The 20225-nt window shown below is 38.1% G+C and overlaps 1 protein-coding gene and 1 pseudogene across 5 annotated transcripts in view; one reads left to right on the top strand and one right to left on the bottom strand.

Moving 5' to 3' along the window:
- RABGAP1L (RAB GTPase activating protein 1 like) overlaps nt 1-20225 on the top strand; it is a 773530-nt gene that overhangs the window by 382304 nt on the left and 371001 nt on the right. The window lies entirely within an intron of this gene.
- LOC123846218 (MYG1 exonuclease-like) lies at nt 12136-13288 on the bottom strand (annotated as a pseudogene).

The following is a 20225-nucleotide window of genomic DNA, read 5'->3' as shown; positions in this document are numbered from 1 at the left end:
AATAGATCATAGTGTAAATTTAAGGAAAATAAAGCTTTTCCAGACCTGTCCTGAAAACTCTTTTGAGCTATCAGATTGGTTATTCCACTAGCTCTTCTGTTAGAAAAAGGTCCTTGAGCTGCTCTGCATTTGGGTCTGGAGGCAATCTTAGAGAAGTGAGAAGCTGGAAAAATTCTGCATCTTCTGTTCCATGGTCTCCAAAGTGAGGAGTATACTGTAACCCACTGGGTAAGGGAACATATTAGACCATCTATTTACATTTATTTTATCTAAAAATATTTAACATATGGGTTGAGAGTGGTGCATATAGATAACCTACTAAATATAAATATATTGAGATAGGGACTCAGATTCATCTAATATATGTGTATATACTATACACCTCTGCTCTAGAGAATGGTTATATGAAGCAGAAATTGTAGTACAAACAAAATTAGATATTTGCTGTGATGTAATTTGGATATTACTCAGATCTTTAAGTTTTTCAGATCTTTCCTGCAATGTGCCATGTATAATAAGAGGAAACTTTGCTCTGAGTCTTTTTCCAGGGAAGGCTCTCTTAAAGCCTTTTGGTCATGGTGAGGTAGGGGAGTTAGAACCATTAGAAGTGTTTTACAGAAATTGAGGAAGAGGATTATAGAGCTGAGTTGTTTGGCTGTTTTTCTTAAATTGTATCATTTGAATTAAGATAAAGCATTTAAAACATAGCCAGTAGACTTTCATTAAGTTCACTTTTTAAAATTGAGTTTTAACATAGTGATCTAAAATTAAACAGATTTGGATTCAAATCCTTCTCCTAGATCATGCTAGCAGTGATGTTTCTTTGTAAAAAGTGACAGTTGTTTCTTCCTAGATTTATTGTGGTAAGTCTCTGTACAGGGTCTGGCACATAGCAAGCAAGCTGTCAGTGAATGTTAGCATTTATTATTATTATGGTGGTAAAGGTGACGAAAAGAGAAAGCATTTCTTATACTAGAGCTTGACATACTTTAAAATAATGCAAACTGAGAGTCAACCTAGGCTCTGTTAGAGATGGGGAATGTCTCTTCCAAAGTTTGGATATACAGTCATAGTCTTGGTATTTAAACTGAACTCACATGCATTGGTTTATTACCTACTACATTATATTTAAAAAAGATCATATTTATTTTGTCTTTCAGCAAGATTAAATTTAGTTTCACATTGAAACAGACTATTTACCCCATCAAAGGTGATCTTAAGATGCAGCTTAGGTTCTGTGAAGTTCTTTGTAGCATTCTGTCACCAGCTATAATTTGACATTAGATGAGATGTTTTAATTTCTCACATTTTGTTCTAGTTTCTTTCATGAACCTAAATTGTACAAGTATGTCATAAAACGCCAACTTGTTAGGAGGTTTTAGTTCCTGTTAAATTCGTCAATGCTGCCTGTCCCCTTGACATGAGTGCCATTCTGTGTGCATGGGAGGTTAGTTTAGAAGTAACTTCATGAGTCATTTCCCAGACTGATGTCACACATGTTCCCATTGGAGCCTTGTAGGGGTAATTTTTCAGGGCAAAGGTAATTAATGGAAAGCATGATCTACAGAGTGAAGCCAAATAATCTAAGATTTCTAAACTCTGCTATGTGGATAATATTAATTAAATTGTCTGCCTTCTTAATTTGCTTGTGAAATCATAGTTTCTCTTGTTAAAGTGCTGTATAATCTTTAAAAGTCCCGTTTACCAGGATTTTTAAGACTATGAATAGAAATCATGAAGAAACTCTGAACTTCTTTATTTATGGTTGTATCATACTATATGCTTAGTATTAGAGAGAAATATAACAATAATCACCTGATTTTATCATGCCAGTTTACAAATAGAGCTATTCTCTAAGTTTTTCAGAAAAGTAAAACCTCTGCTCTTCCCTGTTTCTGAAATGTGCTGTGTTCATCCCCACATAAATTTGCAGAGGGCTTCTGTATGGCACCTGTCTTCTAATATCTCAGTACTTATCTGGATTCCCCTCATTTTGCTTAACTAATTCATCTTGGTAAGAAAATCTAACTACTACTGAAGGCTCAGATTCTGACATTTTATCACTTTTCTGATTTTTAAGTTTAACACTCAGTAACTACTTGCTGTTATTTTAGTTGCATATGTTGAAGTAACACTAAAAGTATACCTGAATCTCCAGTTGGTATTTTACAAGCTTAGTTAGAAGTGCCAAAAAGGTTTAAAAAATAATTTAAAACTACAACATTGACCTAGATTGAAAAAAGAAAATCTCACAAGTATAAAAATTTACACCATGAATATTTAAAAATTCAATGACTGATTCCTCAAATAGTATGGGCAGATGTTATATAGCTATGTTAAGTCATTTTGTCAATATACCTGAACCCTTGTCCTTGACTCCCCTGTGAACAGTGAAGTGAAGCGAGTGAAACTAAATTGCCCTCAAATCCATCTGCTAGGTTATCACCTACTCTACAGTGCTGGTGAAGCCAAAGGCTACTCTGTTGGCAGTTTTAGCTAACATCTCTTGTCATCCTGCACCTGACTCTTCTTAAACATATAGTTTCCTTCCCATATACAAGCATTTCTCAAAAGAAGATAGAAGAGGCAGCCTTATTTCCACAGGGTGGTACATTATTTTGATTATTTTCTTCATAATAAAAATTATGGAAAATAAAATTCAGAATTTTCTTGGCTTTTGGAGGACAGGGAAAGTGGTTGCATTAGATACTTGAAAGATAGAGTAAGAATGCACTAAAAGAGGAGACTGGATTTTAAATATTGCAATGCAATCCTAAATAGGTATTCAAACCTAGAATGCTGGTGAAGAGAAAAGCCACTTTGAATTTATACAAACTTGGTCATCACTCTAGGCTAAAGTTTAGAATTACGTAGAGATGAATGGAAAGCCTTAGGCTTTTAGTAATAGCTCTTCAGATTTCAAGAAATGGGAAAAGCAGGAGAAGTAAAACTGTTGAAAAGCCAAGCCAACTTGTTCCTGAATCCCTAAAACTAATTCCAGAAGCTTAGGCTTTTTCCTATAAATAGTGTAGAGGAGTTAGCTTAGCCATTAAATAGGAGTTCAGCACTATACCAGTCTGAAACCCTTGAAGACTAAAATTAACCAGAAGACAAACTCTGCTTTAGTTTATAACACTTTCCTCTATCCTCCCTACTCTTAGTTTAAGGAGGTGCCCTTATAATAATTGAGGGATCTCATTTTTGATATTTTTACTAGGTTCCTGATATATTTAAACCAATCTCCCTTCTATGGTCATCACTGAGCAACTCCGCCACCCTCACCTGTCTAACATTAATTAACTCACTTCTTTCTCCTGTTTCTCAACTGTCCATGGTTCTTGCTGTCTAAAGCCCAAAGTCTTTATCAAGACACACTACATTCCCTCACAGTTAGGGTAGCCAGGCCTCCTGTATTTAATGATTTTGTTGTGTGTCCTATATTGCCTGTATTAGGATGCACTAAATATCATGTATTAAACAGTTTTCAACAAAATATACAGCTTTGACAGTTAGAGCTATTTTTCCACCACTGTAATTGGCACTTAACACATTTGAATGAAAACACTAGCTGAAAATCAGACCTCCAGAAATAAAGATCTGTGTAGTCCTTTATGGTCTCTCCTGCAGGTTATTCTGAAGGGAACTGAGAATTAAAAGTACCTAATTTTTATGTTCAAGAAAGAAAAAGGCTGTTCTTTGCCTGAAGTCCCAAGTTATGAATAAGTAACCATCATTAATTAGAAATAGCTCTGGATCAGTACACATGCTGTGAAAATCAGCCAGTCAATGACAGCCTCACTCCAGTGGCCATGCCTTTGAATATCAGCCAGTCAATAACAGCCTCACTCCAGTGACTACACTTCTGGAAGTTAGCAGATCAATGACAGCCTTAGGCTTCTGAAATTCAGCCAATCAGTGACTGCTGCTGTGTGTTTAGTATACCTGCTCAGCATTCATCAATGTATATTCAGTGGACAAAAGAACAAAATAAGTTGCATGTAGCCACTATAGAAATTATGTTAAATGTAAATGGACCCAGGACTCCCTTGTCAGCAAATGATGGAACTATTAGACAAAAGTCAGTAGGAATACAAAAGATCTGAACAATATAATCAGCCAATAGAATCTAACTGGCACATACATATAGAACATGTAACCCAACAATACCAGATACAAGTGGAACATTCACCAAGATAGACCATATCCTGAGCCATAAGACAAACCTCAACAAATTTAAAAGAACTGAAATCATACAGAGCATATTATCTGACAATAATGGATTCAATAACAAGTACAAACAATATAGCAACATTTCTCTGGATATGTCTCCTCAGGCAAGAGAAACAAAAACAAAAATAAAAAATTGGGACTGTATCAAACTAAAAAACATTTTGCACAATGAAGGAAACCATCAACAAAACAAAAAAGCAATCTACTGACTGGGAGAGGATATTTGCAAATGATATATCTGATAAGGGGCAAATATCCAAAATATATAAAGAACTTATACAACTCAAGACTCACACACACACACACAAATAATAATAAGCCAACTAAAAAAATGGGCAGAGGACTGCAATAGACATTTTTTTTAAAGAAGACATAACAGATGGCCAACAGACACATGAAAGATGTTCACCATCATTAATCATCAGAGAAATGCAAATCAAAACCATAATGAAATATAACCTTATACCTGTCAGAATGGCTGTTATTAAAAAAATAGAACAGGAGATAACAAGTGTTGGTGAAGATGTGGAGAAAAAAACCCTTGTGCACTGTTGGTGGGAGTGTAAATTGGTGCAGCTGCTATGGAAAATAATATGGAGGCTCCTCAAAAAACTAAAACTAAAAATATCATACAATCCAGTAATTCCACTGCTGGGTATTTACCCAAAGAAAATGAAAGCACTAATTCAAAAAGATACATACACCCCTGTGTTTATTGCAGCATTATTTATAATAGCCAAGACATGGAAGCAACCTAAGTGCCCATCAATAGATGACTGGATAAAGATGTGCTGTATATATATAAAATGGAGTATTACTCAGCCATAAAAAAGAATGAAATCTTGCCATTCACAATAATATTGATGGACCTAGAGGGTACTATGCCAAGTGAAATGTCAGACAGAGAAAGACAAATACCATATGATTTCACTTACATGTAGAATCCAAAAAGCCAAATCAAACGAATGACCAAAACAAAAACAGACTCATAAATACAGAGAACAAATGGGTGGTTTCCAGAAGGAAGGAGGAATGATGGACACAATAGGTGAAGGGGATTAAGAGATACAAACTTCCAGTTATAAAATAAATAAGTCACAGGGATGAAAAGTGTAGCAAAGGGAATATAGTCAATAATAGTGTAATAACTTTGTATGATGAAAGATAGTAACTACACATTGCAAACATTGTAATAATGTATAGAATTGTCAAATCAGTATGTTGTATACTTGGAACTAATATAACATTGTATATCAACTATACTTCAGTTAAAAAATCCCAACTATATACCAATGAAAATAGCTCTGGAGTACAATAGGGGAGCTGCAGAAGCCCCCGTTGAACACAGAAACTGGGAATCTGCATAGAAAACCCTAGGAAACATTTTGCCTGTGTCACCTTATCCCCTTGGTGTGACCTTTCCTGTGGGAAAAAGGAGAACAGGAGGACCCCAGCAATTCTCATCACCCCTGTAGATACTGGCAGCTTTCTCCACTGAGGACCCCTGTAGTCTTCCTTGACCCTGAACCGAGCTGACAGAGCTACCCAGAATCCATACTGCTGAACCCCTTTGCATCTCCGCCTCTTCCCAAGAGTGCTGAATGGCCCCACAAACTCTGGAGCCAGAGTCAACACTCACTTTGTACAGCCACGTGCATGTCCTGGACCCTGGCTCCACAACTATTCAACACATGCCCATGCCTTGGGCATCAATGTCACCACTGCAGTAAGTGCACCTGCACTCTGGTCCCAGGCACTATGGTCATTCTGTTCCCCCAAGCCCTAGACGTTGGCTCCATACATGCGCACACCTTGAATGCTGATGCCACTGCCACAGCACATGCATCCACACCTTTGTCTGAGGACCTGCAGTGGTTCTACTTGCCCCTGAACTTCATGGCTGCTCTCTGTGCACCTCTAACCCAGACACGTGTGTCCCCACTAGCACAAGTGCCCCAGATCCTACTGCTTCCATATGTGTACCTGCATGCCAAACTCAGGACCAGGGAAGATCTTTTGGCCATTATTTACCCATATGGGGGAAAAGGAGACGAAGAAGACTCCAGAAGCCTTTACCACTGAGGAGATCCACAACATTGATTGCTGAGGACTCTACAGTCTTTTCTGATGGTGACCTCATTCGACAGAGCTTCATGGAGACTACACTGCTGCTCTCTCCCAGAGCCCATGATCTACTGCTATATCCTCATGGAGCCAGCGCCACCATACCCCCACCCAGCCAGTGTCATCATACCCATCTGTGGGTGAAGGTCTTTCCCCAGTGAAGCCAATCCATAAAGTCTGGAGATGACTGGCCCTCAAATGTGCAGACGTCAGTGCAGGGCTACAAGAAACATGAAAAATCCAAGAAAAATTATACCACCAAGGGAACACAGTAACTTTCTAGTAACTAATGCCAACGAAATGGAGACCTATGAATTGCAGGACTGTGAATTCAAAATAATTGTTTTAAGGAATCTCAGTGAACTACAAGAGAACACAGACAAGTCAGTGAAACTAGGAAAACAATACATGGCCAAAATGAGAGATGCAACAAAGAAAAATCATAAAAAGAGCCAAACAGAAATTTTGGAACTGAAGAATACAGTGAATGAAATAGTAAAATGCAATAAAGAGCTTCAACAGTAGACTCCCAAACTTGAAATCAGGTCATTTGAAATTACCTAGGCAGAAGAGAAAAAGAAAAAAGAATGAAAAAGAGTGAAAAAAGCCTATGGGATTCATGAGAGACCATCAAAAAGAACTAATACAGGTATTATGGGAGTCCCAGAAGGGGAAGAGATTATAAAAGCAGCAGAAATAAGTCCTGAAAGAAATAATGCCTAAAAACTTTACCAAATCTGGAGAGAGAAATGGAAGTCCAGATTCATGAAACCCAAAAGTCCCCAAATAGTATCATCCCAGAGATTTCACTGAGACACATTATAATCAAATTGTCAAAAGTCAAGGAGAAAGGGAGAATTTTGAAGGCTGCAAGAGAAAAGCAACTCATTACATATAAGGGAATTTCTATAAAACTGTCAGTGGATTTCTCAGCATGAAGCTTGCAGGCCAGGAGAGAGTGGGATGATATGTTTAAAGTATTGAAAGGAAAAAACTACCAACCAAGAATATTATACCTGGCAAAATTATTCTTTAAAAATGAAGGGGACATAAAGTCTTTCCTTAACAAACAAAAACTTGACAGGGTTTGTCATCACTAGAGCTGCCCTAGAAGAGATGCCTGATAATTAACTCTCGATGAAATAAGTGTAGGAGAATCTTACCACAACACAATAAAGTCCATATATGAGAAGCCCACATCTAAGATCTGGTATAAGGTAAGGATGCCCACTCTTGCCACTTTTTTTCAACATAGTACTAGAAGTCCCAGGCTGAGAAAAGGAAATAAAAGCCATCCAAGCTGGAAAGGAAGAAGTAGAATTACTTATGTTTACAGATGACATGATCTTATATGGAGAAAACACTAAGACTCAACCAAAAAACTGTTAGAACTGATAAACAAATTCAGTAAGGTTGCAGAATACAAAACCAATATATAAAAATCAATCATGTTTCTATACACAACAAACTCTCTGAAAAGGAACTTAAGTAATCCCATTCACAGTAGTAACAAAAAAGAAAAAAATATGTAGGAATGAACTTAACCAAAGAGATGAAAGACTTGTATGCTGGAAATTGTAAATGTTGATGAAGGAAATTAAAGGAGAAACAGATACATGGAAAGACATCCCAACTCATGGATTGGAAGGATTAATATTGTTAAAATGTCCATATTACCTAAAGCTATCTACAGATTCATTGCAATTCTTATCATAATTCAAATGGCATACCTTATAGTAATAGGGAAAAAAACCTAAAAATTATACGGATTCATAAAAGACCCTGAACAGTCAAAGCAATCTCAAAAAAGAACAAAGCTAGAGGCATCACATTTCCTCATTTCAAAATATATTACAAATATACAGTAATCAAAACAGTATAGTACTAGCATAAAATCAGACATATAGGTCAATGGAACATCTAGAAATAAATCTACACATTCATGGTCAACCAGTTTTTGACAGTGGTGCCAACAATGCAGAATGGGAAAAGGATAGTCTCTTCAGTGAATGGTGTTGGGAAAACTGATCTTCACATACAGAAGAATGAAATTGGATCCTTCTATTACACCATACACAAAAACCAATTCACAATGTATTAAAGACTTTTAAATGTAAGACCTGAAACCATATATCTCCTAGAAGAAAACATAGGGTGGTCTGGGCCATTGGTCTGGGCAATGGTTTTTTGGGTATGACATCAAAAGCGCAGGCACAAAAGCAAAATAGACAAATGAGATTGCATCAAACTAAGAAGCTTCTGTCTAGCAAAGGAAACAACCAATAAAATAAAAAGGCAATCAATGGAATGGGAGAAAATATTTGCAAGCCATATATTTTATAAAGGGTTAATATCCAAAATATAGAACTCATACAACTGAACAGCAAACAATCAAACAAAAAACAAATAACCTGATCAAAAATGAGCAAAGGACCTCAATAGACATTTTTTCCAAAGAACACATCAAATGGCCAACAGGTTTGTGAAAGATGTGCAACTTCACTTATAATAAGGGAAATGCAAATCAAAATCACAGTGAGATATCACTTTACACCTGTTAGAATGGCTATTATCAGAAAGACAAAAGATAGCAAGTGATGATAACGTTGTGACAAAGGGAACATTTTAGTGGTAGTGTAAATTGTTACAGTTATTATGGAAAACAGTATGGAGGTTCCTTAGTAAAAATAAAACTACCATATGATCCAGCAGTCTCTTTTTTGGGTATATAACCAAAGGAAATGAAATCAGCATCTTGAGAGATTGCCTCACTACAATGTTTATTTCACCATTATGTAAAAAGTGAAGATATGGAAACAACCCAAGTTTCCATCCACAGATGAATGGATAAGGAAAATGTGATTTTATGTATATGGAATATAATTCAGCCTTTAAAAAGAACAAAATCCTGCCATTTGTAATAACATAGATGAACCTGGAGAATATCATGCTAAGTGAAATAAGCCAGATGCAGAAAGACAAACATGGTATGTTCTTCCTTAGATTTGTAATCTAGAATAGTCTACATCATAGAAGCAGAGAGGAGAATGGTATTTACCGGGAGCTGGGGAAAGTGGGAAATGGATGGGATAGGTTGGTTGAGAGGACAAAGTTTCAGTTTTGCAAGATGAATAAATACTATCAATCTAATGTACTGTAAGTGACTGTAATTAACAATATTGTATACTTGAAACTTGCTAGGGTAGAGGGTAGATCTTGTTATCACAAAAAAAGAAAATGTGCTAACTGAAGAGATGGATATGTTAACTTGCTTGAATGTGGTGATTATCTCACAATTTTTTGTGGGTCAAATAATCAAATTGTATACCTTAAATATAAACAATTCTTAATTGTCCAAATATACTTAGCAATAAAAAAAACAGAAATAATGAAATGAAAAGCTAATTTCTTGAAAAACAATCAATAATATTAGTAAATCTCTGAAAAGGCTGAAAAAAAAGTTGAAAAGATATAAATCATCAGTATCAGGAGTGAAATAGGGGATATCAGTACAGAGCCTGCAGACATTAAAAAGATAACAAGGGAATACTGTAAACAACTTTATACCCATTAATGGATAATTTAGGAGAAATGAATCAATTTCTTGAAAAATACAAACTGCCAGAACTCAACCAAGATGAAGTAGTCTGAATAGCCCATTAAGCATTGAAGAAATTGAAGTTGTAATTTAAAAACTCTTGAAAAAGAAATCTCTAGTTCCAGTATTTCACTGGAGAACTGTACCAAACATGTAAAGAAGAATTAACACCATTTTTTTGTAAAAAGTCTCTTCCAGAAGATTGGATGGAACATTTCCTGACTCATTTAATGAAGCTAGTATTACCATGATAGCAAAAACAAAGACAGTACAGAAAAAGAAGACTGTAGACCATTATTTCTCACTTACTTAGATGCAGAAATCCTCAGTAGGAATTACAGAACCACAAGTAATTACAATTAATATTTCTTCTCTTAGAGATTAATAATCAAAATCTGTCACTTTATTGAAAGTGTTAATTTAGTGCTCTTTTAGTTCTAGTATAGCCTCAAAAATGATTTGTAGTCAAATTCAGCAGGTTTTTGTAATTTCATTTTGTTCCTTTCATTTGGATCACCATTGTTTTTCAAATATAAGCTAATTACCTTTGCAAATTAGACCAAAATCTTTGGTGGTATTATTTTTAAAAATTGAGCCATCACTTGTTTGCCTTTTCTGAAAAAGCCTGTGTATCTTTTCCTTAATTTTGTGGGTTTTTTTTTTTTCAGGTTATTGAACCTGCTTAATCTAAAGTTCTCCTCCCTTTGTTTTAAGATTTATTTATTTATTTATTTGAGAAAGAGAGAGTGTGAGTGTGGGAGGGGGGTGGGCAGGAGGGGTGGGCAGAGGGAGAGGGAGAGAGAGAGAATCCCAAGGAGACTCCCCACTGGGTGTGGAGCAGATGCAGGCTGATCCCAGGACCCCAAGATCATGAGCTGAGCCAAAACCAAGAGTCAGATGCCTAACTGACTGAGCCACCCAGGTGCCCCAAGTTCTCCTCCCCCATTTAAAGGAGGTATCTGTGTTTCTTGCATTGTATTCATGATTAGGTTAAACTTTCCTGTAATGGTAATGGTAAAAGTAATGGTAATCAGCTGTATCCCCTTGGCATTTGCAAGTGAGCTCCATGAAATTTTGTGATGGCAGATTTTCAAAAAGCAGTACTTTTACTTCCAAAGTAAAATATGGCATAATATGTATCACAGGATGAAGTGTTTGGTTTGATTTATACACTGTAATTCCCTTCTTTGAAAAGACATCTTGTTTGAAATAATTTCTTTCAATTTTAGGCAAAGTTACAGTCCTAGAAGTTAAAAATGATAATTTTTCCTCTAAAGTGAGGATTCTCTGAAAATATGTTCATGGTGGTTGGGGGTGGTCACATACTCACATATCTTACCACATCTTATCCTTTTTTTAAATTTAATTTTATTATGTTAATCACCATACATTACATCATTAGTTTTTGATGTAGTGTTCCATGATTCATTGTTTGCGTCTTATCTTTTTTAAAGGAAGAAAATAAAAGTCCTTTTTAAATTTAGTTGGTGACAGCTCTTTGCCTTTTGGTGCTTAATAACGCTTGAGATAATAATAAATAGTGATAGTTATATAACCTTTTTCATGTCGTTGTATTTTTGCTCACACTTGGAGTGTCTAAGGCCAGCATGCAGGGAATTGTTTATTGCTTCTTAATTAGGTTTCCAGCAGTTAGAATAAGCAAGAGGGTGCTTGGCTTATGGCGTTGCAGTATGTCCTGATAGGCTTCCCTTGGTCATGATTAAAGAATATAGAGAAAATAGCAAGCATTCTTTCTTAATTATACTTTTTCTATAAATGAGAGCTCTGTTTGTAGTTAAGCATTATAAGTAATAATATACACATTAAATAAATGAAATACATATTTATAGCCTTTTAAAAAGGATTATAAGTATGCCAAAGTACAAATTATCTTTCATACTCAATTTTAACTGTTACCCATCACTGCTTAACCTACCCTAGAGTAATGTCAACATTCTTTAAGCCTTAAAACACTCAGTGTTATACTATAGATAGGATATCCTTCAATAGCTTTATGGCAAAAGTCCTTGCAGTAATTTCCCTTACTCGTGTAAATACCAATTATTTATTGAACTCCTATAATATATGTAAAACATTGTAAGCATGTTAAGGGATTCATACAACAAACATTTGTTGAGCATCTTTTGTTTGTTTATTTATTTTTTAATGTGATAGATGACATTTTATTGGACTAGGAAATTTGTGGGAGGCTTAGGTACCAGGCGCTGGGCCAGGGTGGCACAGGCCATGCTCAAGGCATCCTCTCTGGTGTGGTGCCCACCAATGAAGCCGCTGGTGTGGACAGAGATGCAGCCAGGAATCCCACTGACCTAGTCCAGGGCCTCATCCTGAAGACCCCACCTGGCTCTGGCAGGGGCAGCCGACTCTGGAATGAATGGGGCTCCTTGGGCACACACTTTACCCGCCACTGTCCGGCCTGGTCAGTGTAGATAACAAAGGCGATGGTCCCCAGTGTGGACAGCCCAGATTCCAGGTGGTAGAGGTGCTCCTTCCAGGGGCATCCATCTTTTGCCAGTTCTATTATCTCCCCACTTGGGTCCACCTGGAATTGCTGGGCCAGGGCCTCTTCCACCAAGCCCCGGGCTGGCAGCCAGCTATGCTGGTAGAAGTCTAGTCTCTGCAGGAACTCCTCTCGGACTAGGTCCATTGCATGCTTGAACCCGGCCTCGGTGTCTTGGTTGGGCTGGTTCCAGGCAGGATTCAGTCGGGCAACCCCGTCGCTCAGTGTGGTAGTCAGCACGTATCTAGGCCCTCCTTCTTCCCACTGGGGGATCCCATTGTCCACCGCATCCACCTCCTCCACGAAGTTCTCGTACATCTTGTCATAGATGGTGCCAACCATGCTGTCCTCTTTGCTGGTGCCCAGCAACCGGGCCAGCAGCTTGTGCCCGAAGTTCAGATAGATGAATCCCGCCCTGCTCAGCTTGGTCTGCCACGGCTTCCCAGGAGACAGGGAGCTCATGGTCTCTGTGAAAGATCTCTGGTGATGGTCATATCAGTGTCTCTGAGAGTCGTACTCGCCACCCACATCTACCACGATGTCACAAGAAGCCAGTTTTTCGGGGTCTCGGGTCGGCACAATCTCTGCATCCCAGTACTTGGGCAGGAGGCACAGCAGTGCTCACGCCAAGGCTTCATCGCAGTGGAAAGTGCTGTTGTGCGTCCCGATTCGGGGTGGCGCCATGAGGCTGCCGCGGGGTCGCTTGGACGGCAGGACGGACTCCAGGGTGAGCACAGGGGTCGGGGCCGGGGCCGCGAGGCTGGCGGCGGCCACAGCAGTAGAGGTAGGAGACCGCGTGGGAAGCGGCGGCCCATGCAGCCTCCCCGGTGGGGAGGTGGGTCGTCTGTTGAGCATCTTTTATGTGCCAAAAAGAAAAAAAGATAGGTTCCTTTTCCTTAACATTTGGTGTGATTAGTGGTGTGATTAGGTAGATGTAGTAGTTATATAGGAAAACAACAACTAACCCATGCCAATAAATTATCAGTTGACTCTCGGGGGAAATTTTTACTTTTGGTCTGCAGTAGATAAATAGCATCAAAGGTGACGGACTCTATGTAGGTTAAGATGACTTTGATAAGGGAAGGGCTTAGAGGCTGCATCATAGTAGAAGAGCAAGAGCAAAATTACAGGAATGGGTAAGAATATGATGGATACTGAAGGAGTGTGTTTCCTTAGGCTGAGACAAAACATCATAGCCTTTCCAGAAAGCACCAAGGTGGCTGACATGCGGCTCCATGGTAGACCTTTTGTATGAAAAAGGAGGTCACAACACAACTAACTGTGGAAGATTAAATAGTTTTTAGACATGTTAGAGCCTCAGAGAGCGGCAGAAATGAACTGTCTTTGGCTGGTGAAAACTCTGAGGGGAGAGGAGAGTGTTTTCCTTATCCCTTTTCCCTGTAGGAGATGATGAGGAAGTGGCTGCAAGACTGCAGTATAACTCTTTGAATTGGGAAGAGTTAAAATGAGGGACCAAGCTAGAGTGCTTGCTTGTTCTAAAGAAGAGGGCTGAAGTAGTAGCCCTAGGACTGCCTGCTCTCTGATCCTAAGTTGTTGGTGGTCTGTTGGCTTTCCATGGTCTCATCATCTTTTTTCTTTTTTTAATTTTATTTATTTTAGAGAGAGAGAGCATGTGCATGTGAGTGCTCATGCACAAACCGGGGCGGCGGGGGGGGGGGGGGGGGGGTTGGAGGGCAAAGAGAGAGTGGGAGAGAATCCCAAGCAGACTCCATGCTCAGCCCAGAGCTGGTCTTGGGGCTTGGTATCACAACCCTGAGATCATGACCTGAGCTGAAACCAAGAGTTGCAACCTTAAGTCACTGAGCCACCCTGGCAACCCTCCATGGTCTCATCATCTTAAATCAGTCAGAAAGCAGCCAGTCTTCATGGCAGAGCAATCCTCCTTTTCCAATATGTATCCTGAAGGATATGATACCCTAGCCCTTAAGAATGGAGCCATATTTCTGTAGGGATTTAGAGAGTTGTCTCAGCCTAAGGGAACTCCTTATGGTGTTATATAGCTTAACTGCCAGGGTAAGTTAAAATTTCCATTGAATCAAATACATATAGAGCTTAATAAATTTGCCTCTTTACCTCATTTAACCTTGTCTCACTTTCAAGGTTTGCTAAGTTTCCCTAGAGTTATAAAGATTCTGCCTATGACATTTTTTCATTCTATTGACCTCCACAATTGATTTGGCTGATCTTTCTAAACAAAGGAGGAGTATTATTGTTAAAAGATAGAAGTATCTGGACTCTACTGCAAGTAAGTTCTCAAGTTGTATTTGGAAACGCTACTCTTAATTTTTGTCTTCTTTTTTAACCATCCTGTCTCTTAAACCAGTGTGCGGCTGCTTGCTCTTAATTTCCTAAGTGTTACTTTATATTTGTCATCCCTGGTATCGAAAAGTTACTGGCACCATGGTGTTGAGAGTGAACTCCTGTAGATATTGTATGAGGCTATAATGAAGCTGGGTGAGAAAACAAAATAAAGGGAAGGTGAATTTATGGACTTATAACTCAGGCAGCTCTTTTCTTTAAGTTTTATTTCTCAGTCATTATGAGTCTCAAACTCTAGACAAATGTAGGTGCTTTTCCCTCAGAGAATATGATAGTATGAGTCTGAAGACAGCAACCTAGCTCTTGTTGACAGAGAAAGGACTAAACTCATCCATAAATGAATCACGTCATCCCTTTCAAGCTATGCTTCTGTTGCTTAATTACTTAAGCATTTACTGAAATTTAAAAATCAAGTGTTTTATTATATTTTATACTCTAAAAGTTTTATTATAGAAATGGATAAATAGGTATAAAGTTGTCCAATTGGTGTCTAGCCAGGGAACTTATTCAATTCCAGCCAGAGATTAGTTTTAAGTAAAAAAAAAAAAGTCACCACGAGACTTGCGACTAGTAGAAAATAAATTACCTCTAAAAAAAAATTAGGGATTTCAAAATGTTTATCACTTTCAGTGCCTTCCCTGAGATTGTTAGTCCAGCTCACAAACCTCCCTGGCTTCTTAGAAATGCATATTTTAATACAATTTTCTATTTATGGGGTATCTTTTTTCCCTGAAGCAAAAATAATGATTACAGATTATCTTTTTAATCCTCTTGTATAATATTGAACAGTTACAGTTTCATTAGTTTCTAGATATAAAGCTAAAAACAGAAAATAAGTACCAAGATGAAATTTTTATTCTTAAGTTTTTTCTTGGATACACTGATTATGTTAGGCTGCCACATACGATCAATCAGCTATCAACTAATTATTGATTTCTCTAAATGTGAAACATGATACTAAGAAATACATAATTTGAGAGGAAATATAAGGCATGGATCTTGCCCTCAAAGGGTTTACTCACTGTAAAGAAGACCACGGTTCTTTTATAGATGCTTACATAGCAACATAAAATCACACAATATTCTAAAAGTATTCCAAGAGATGCCACATGAGTTTTCATAATAGCTATCAAGTGAGTTGTATAGACAGTGAGTATTTTATATTCAGCGAAGAGACTGTTCATAATTCACCATGGTGTATTTGTCCTGAGTTCCACAAGCATTATGGCCTTTTAAGTATCAGGCCCTGTACTAAAAGTTGGAGACCTAAACATTAGGTAGTATGTTCCCTCTGGGCCTTATAATTTGGTGCAAGAGACTTTTTTTTTTTTTTGGCCTGGGAATATATTCATGTGGTTTTTAAAAAAGTCTTAATCTAAAATAATCCTTTTTCTTTTCCACCTAAATAATTTGCCAGGCAGAACACCTATCAGCATTCCGTTTTTGAAAATACACTCTTCCTCTCCCTCCCTCTCTCCCTTCCTCCCCCCACCCCCCACACACAGAGTTCTCCTTTTTGAAAACAGGTTTTCATTCTTAAGATAATGTGCACATAGGCACTAATCATTACATTACCTTAGTAAAGAAGGCAGAGATGAGAATGATTTGCTTTTCATTACTTGAGATCACATGGCCAGCAAGAGCGTCCCAGGATATGTAGAATCCAACTGTCCTAAACCCTGGCCTGTCACTCCTGCAGCTGTCATACGCTTTCTTCTTGGCAGCGGGAGCAGCAAACATTTATTCATTATTTAGGGTGAGTCAGCTACCCTGCCAGGTACTTTGCATATATTGTTTTGTTTAATCCTCACAGAAGTCTGCAAGAAAGCTACCATTATTATCATCATTTTGTAGGTGAGCATGCTGAAGCATAGACAAGTAAGTTGCTCAAAGTCACACATTTGGGAAAGTAGCGTGTAGGTAGAAAGCCAGCCGTGTTAGAATTTAACTTTCTTAGCCACTCTCCGATTCTGCCTTCTTTAACCCTTCCTGCTTGACTGAACCACCTGTTTCTTGGGGCAGGGAAGACGGATCTGATTCAAAATACACTTAAAGGGGAAAGATTGTTTTTCATTGATCCAACAAAAAATTTTTTTGAGTACTTACTGATGACAACGCACAGGGAATCGCTTCCTTGAGGCCTTTGCAGTCTGACTGGGGAGACAGATAAAGCATAGGTGGATTTATAGTGTAAGTGCTCAGGTGAACCATTGTAGAGGTTGTTATGAGAGCACAGAGGAGGATATGACTCCCATCTTGGGGAGTCAAGATAGACTTTTTGGAGAGATGGTATCTGAATAGTGAGTGGGTTTTCGTGTGGAACTAAAAAGTGGTTGTAGGATTGCCATAATGTCTGGTGCTTTCTTGGTCCTGCAGAAGAGCTTTAGCATAATAACAGTTTTTCGGTAGTAGCAGTATTGGTCTCTATCTCTGGAATTCTTCAGGAGTTAACATGGCCATCTTTCTGGGATCCATCCACTGGGGAGGAGGGTGGACAGACCAGAGTGAGCTCATGGGTCCATACCAAGACCGCAATTCTGGGATTCATCATAGTTGCTTCAAATCTTATCTCTGCTAAGAAATGTTTCGAAAGCTATTTACAAATGCTGGTCCAGGGAGCCTTCTCTGACCTCCTCCTCACACTCTTTGTTTTCATGGCTCTGTGTTCCTGTGGTTGCCCTGCTGGGTCTCTCTTTCCCAGCAGGAACTTCTGCCAGCCAGAGACTCTGGTTGGACTTCAGCTACCTCAAATGCCTTGGAAACTGTTTGCTGGGTTAGAAGTATCAACTTCAGAGAAGTAAAATATATAAAATTATCTGGGGCAGGGGATACCTCTTATTTAATATGTTTAGAACTTTCTAGCTCCTACTGGAGGTAAAATTGTTTTAAAAATGGCAAGCCTGAAATAAGGTAGAGCTGCCTGAACACATGCCAGGGATTAACCGCCTTCTACTTCCCACAAAACAATGCATCTTTCTCTAGAAGTTATTATAAGGTCACATTATTCATCCTTCTGAGCACTGCAGTCATCTTCCCATGGAATATCAAATATTTGCCTTGACTTTAGTTCAATGATTCTCTTTGAAAGGACAGAAAGCATGTGTTATAGGGTGCATAGGCAGTGTGCTTTGAAGAGAGAGGGTGGATTAGTGGTTTCATAGATTAGTGGGGCATTTATTAGAAGGAGAAGGATTTGCTGGGTAGCATGAGGTGTTTGAGGCCATATTCAGGCAAATGGAACATGAGAGAGCTGTGGCTGGAATCAGTTTTTTTCTGACCTAGCAGGTATCTTCCACTGTTGAGACACAGGTAATGAAATATGGTTTTCCCCAGACTCTTTCTACTTTCACTCTCCTTAATGATTGTATCCAGCTGTGTGTGGACATACTCCATTTCGTTTATCCATTTATCTTGTGCCTTATACTTTAATATATATGAAAAGGTTAAATTATAATATAAGGTATATGTGATTTAATATCTACTCCCAAGAAAGGGGTTTTGCTTCTTTAGATTTTAATTATCACTAACCAGGTTGCAGGATTCTCTTTCTACTTGGTTTCCAGCTAATTGCCTTCACTTTTTTAATTTTGGGGCTGGTTACTTTCTTTCCTTCCTCTTTTGACCCCTGTAGCTTCTCTTGGTTTCCACTTTCCTTCTGTTACCCTTTGAATTCCTTTGCATATGTTAGTATTAAGCTGATTGTCACAAAATTTATAAGGTATTCATTGTCTGGACTTGGTGCAGTTTAGAATTTTCCTAGAACCTCTGAAGTTCAATTTCTAATACCAAACAAAGCCATGCTGCAATATAGCTTAAGCACCAGTCACAAGCCAAAGAAATTCTACCTAAGCCTCATTTCCTCATGTCCTGGTCACGTTACATTGGAAACATGAGCACAGATTGCTTGGTAAGGCAAGAAAGGTGCTACAGTTCAGGGAAAAAAGGTAGAGGTGATGTTTCAGGAAACTGATCAGATCCATTCACTTCATGAAAAATGAGGTAAAAGCTTGGCTGCTTTTGAGTGGGATTCTCTTCCTTATATATCCAAGATGGAATTTTTGGTTGTTTAATAAAGATGTAAAATCATAAGTTATTCAGACAGGTAAGTATTGGCCTTATCATATAGCATTACATTAACAATTCCTCATTCCTGATTCTTAAGTCACTTTAGGATTCATTCCAAGAAATACAAAGATATCTTAGTAATGTTTCAGTTATTAAATATTCAGTTAGTGAATATGTTAGCTTTTATTGCATCTTTTCTCTCTGGTGTCAAGCTTTTAGTAATGCCATTGTTGTTTATGGTTTGTACCTCTAATGGAAGCCAAGCAGAGAGCAAGAAGAGAAATTCCATTTTGCTGCTTATCAGTAACCAGAGAGGGAGGAGTTGAGCATGAGTGATGAGAAATGGGGAAGAGTCTGGCTGGTGAGCAGGTTGAGTCCCACCTAAAAAAGGTTTTGGAACCTCATAATCAGAAGTGGTTAGAGTCACTTTCTTAAAGGACAGGTGCCACTTTTGTTCATTTCTCAATCATGGTCACTGCTGGTTGATAATAATTGGTTACCTCTTCTGAATTAGGGTCTTTAAACATTCCAGTTTAATTTGGAGGACCTGTTGAATGCTGTAGGGAGGGAGGGGGGTATGTGGAGAAGGAGAGCTACAGGTGGTAATCAGTATTCACCTTACTGTGCTTTAATCCCTTGTAGTATGAATATCAGGTTGATGTCTTGTGGTGTTTTTCAAGATTGCATGATCCAGTAACTTATCAAATAATAAGCAGAGAACCTACTACCTGGTTTACAGAGTTGTCAGATTGACAAAGTCATCCAAACAGCATCACTTCTCTTTGTACTTTATATTCGCCACTTACAAAATGAAAATTTAATCCTGCTGAAATCATTGCAAAGATTACTTATGTATTTGTGTGCTTGTGAGGCTTTGAATATAAATTTTATTGGGCATCTTGTGTGTGTGCATGTGTGCGAAACTTTTTTCTTAAAGGTACTATTGATCATGTTGGGAAAGCAAGACATGGTTATGGATTGATTGCTTTGGTGTTTCATAGAAAGGGTAGTTTTCATTTACTGTCTGCCAACCATGTAGAATATTTCCTGCTATCTCCTGGTCTCAGAAAGGATTCATCAACCTTCAATAGAGTCTATGAAGTATAACTGTAATGTAATGTGCTGGGGTTTTTTTTCATTGTGGTAAAATGTAATATTTATAATTTTAACCACTCATAAGTATACAATGCAGTATCATTAAATGCATTCACAGTGTTGGGTAACCCTCACCACTATCTATACCCAAAACTTTTTCTTCATCCCCAACAGAAACTCTGTATTTGTGAAACCATAATTTTCCCTTTCCCCTTCCCCTTAACTCCTAGGAGCCTCTAGTCTATTTTCTGT

Source organism: Mirounga angustirostris, unplaced genomic scaffold, assembly GCF_029215605.1.
Source record: "Mirounga angustirostris isolate CCGP_5_RB_7025 unplaced genomic scaffold, mMirAng1.0.hap1 SCAF_6, whole genome shotgun sequence".
In the NCBI taxonomy this organism is placed as follows: Eukaryota; Metazoa; Chordata; class Mammalia; order Carnivora; family Phocidae; genus Mirounga; species Mirounga angustirostris.
Note: the sequence above shows the minus strand (reverse complement) of the source record. Positions and strands in the feature narration are given on the sequence as shown.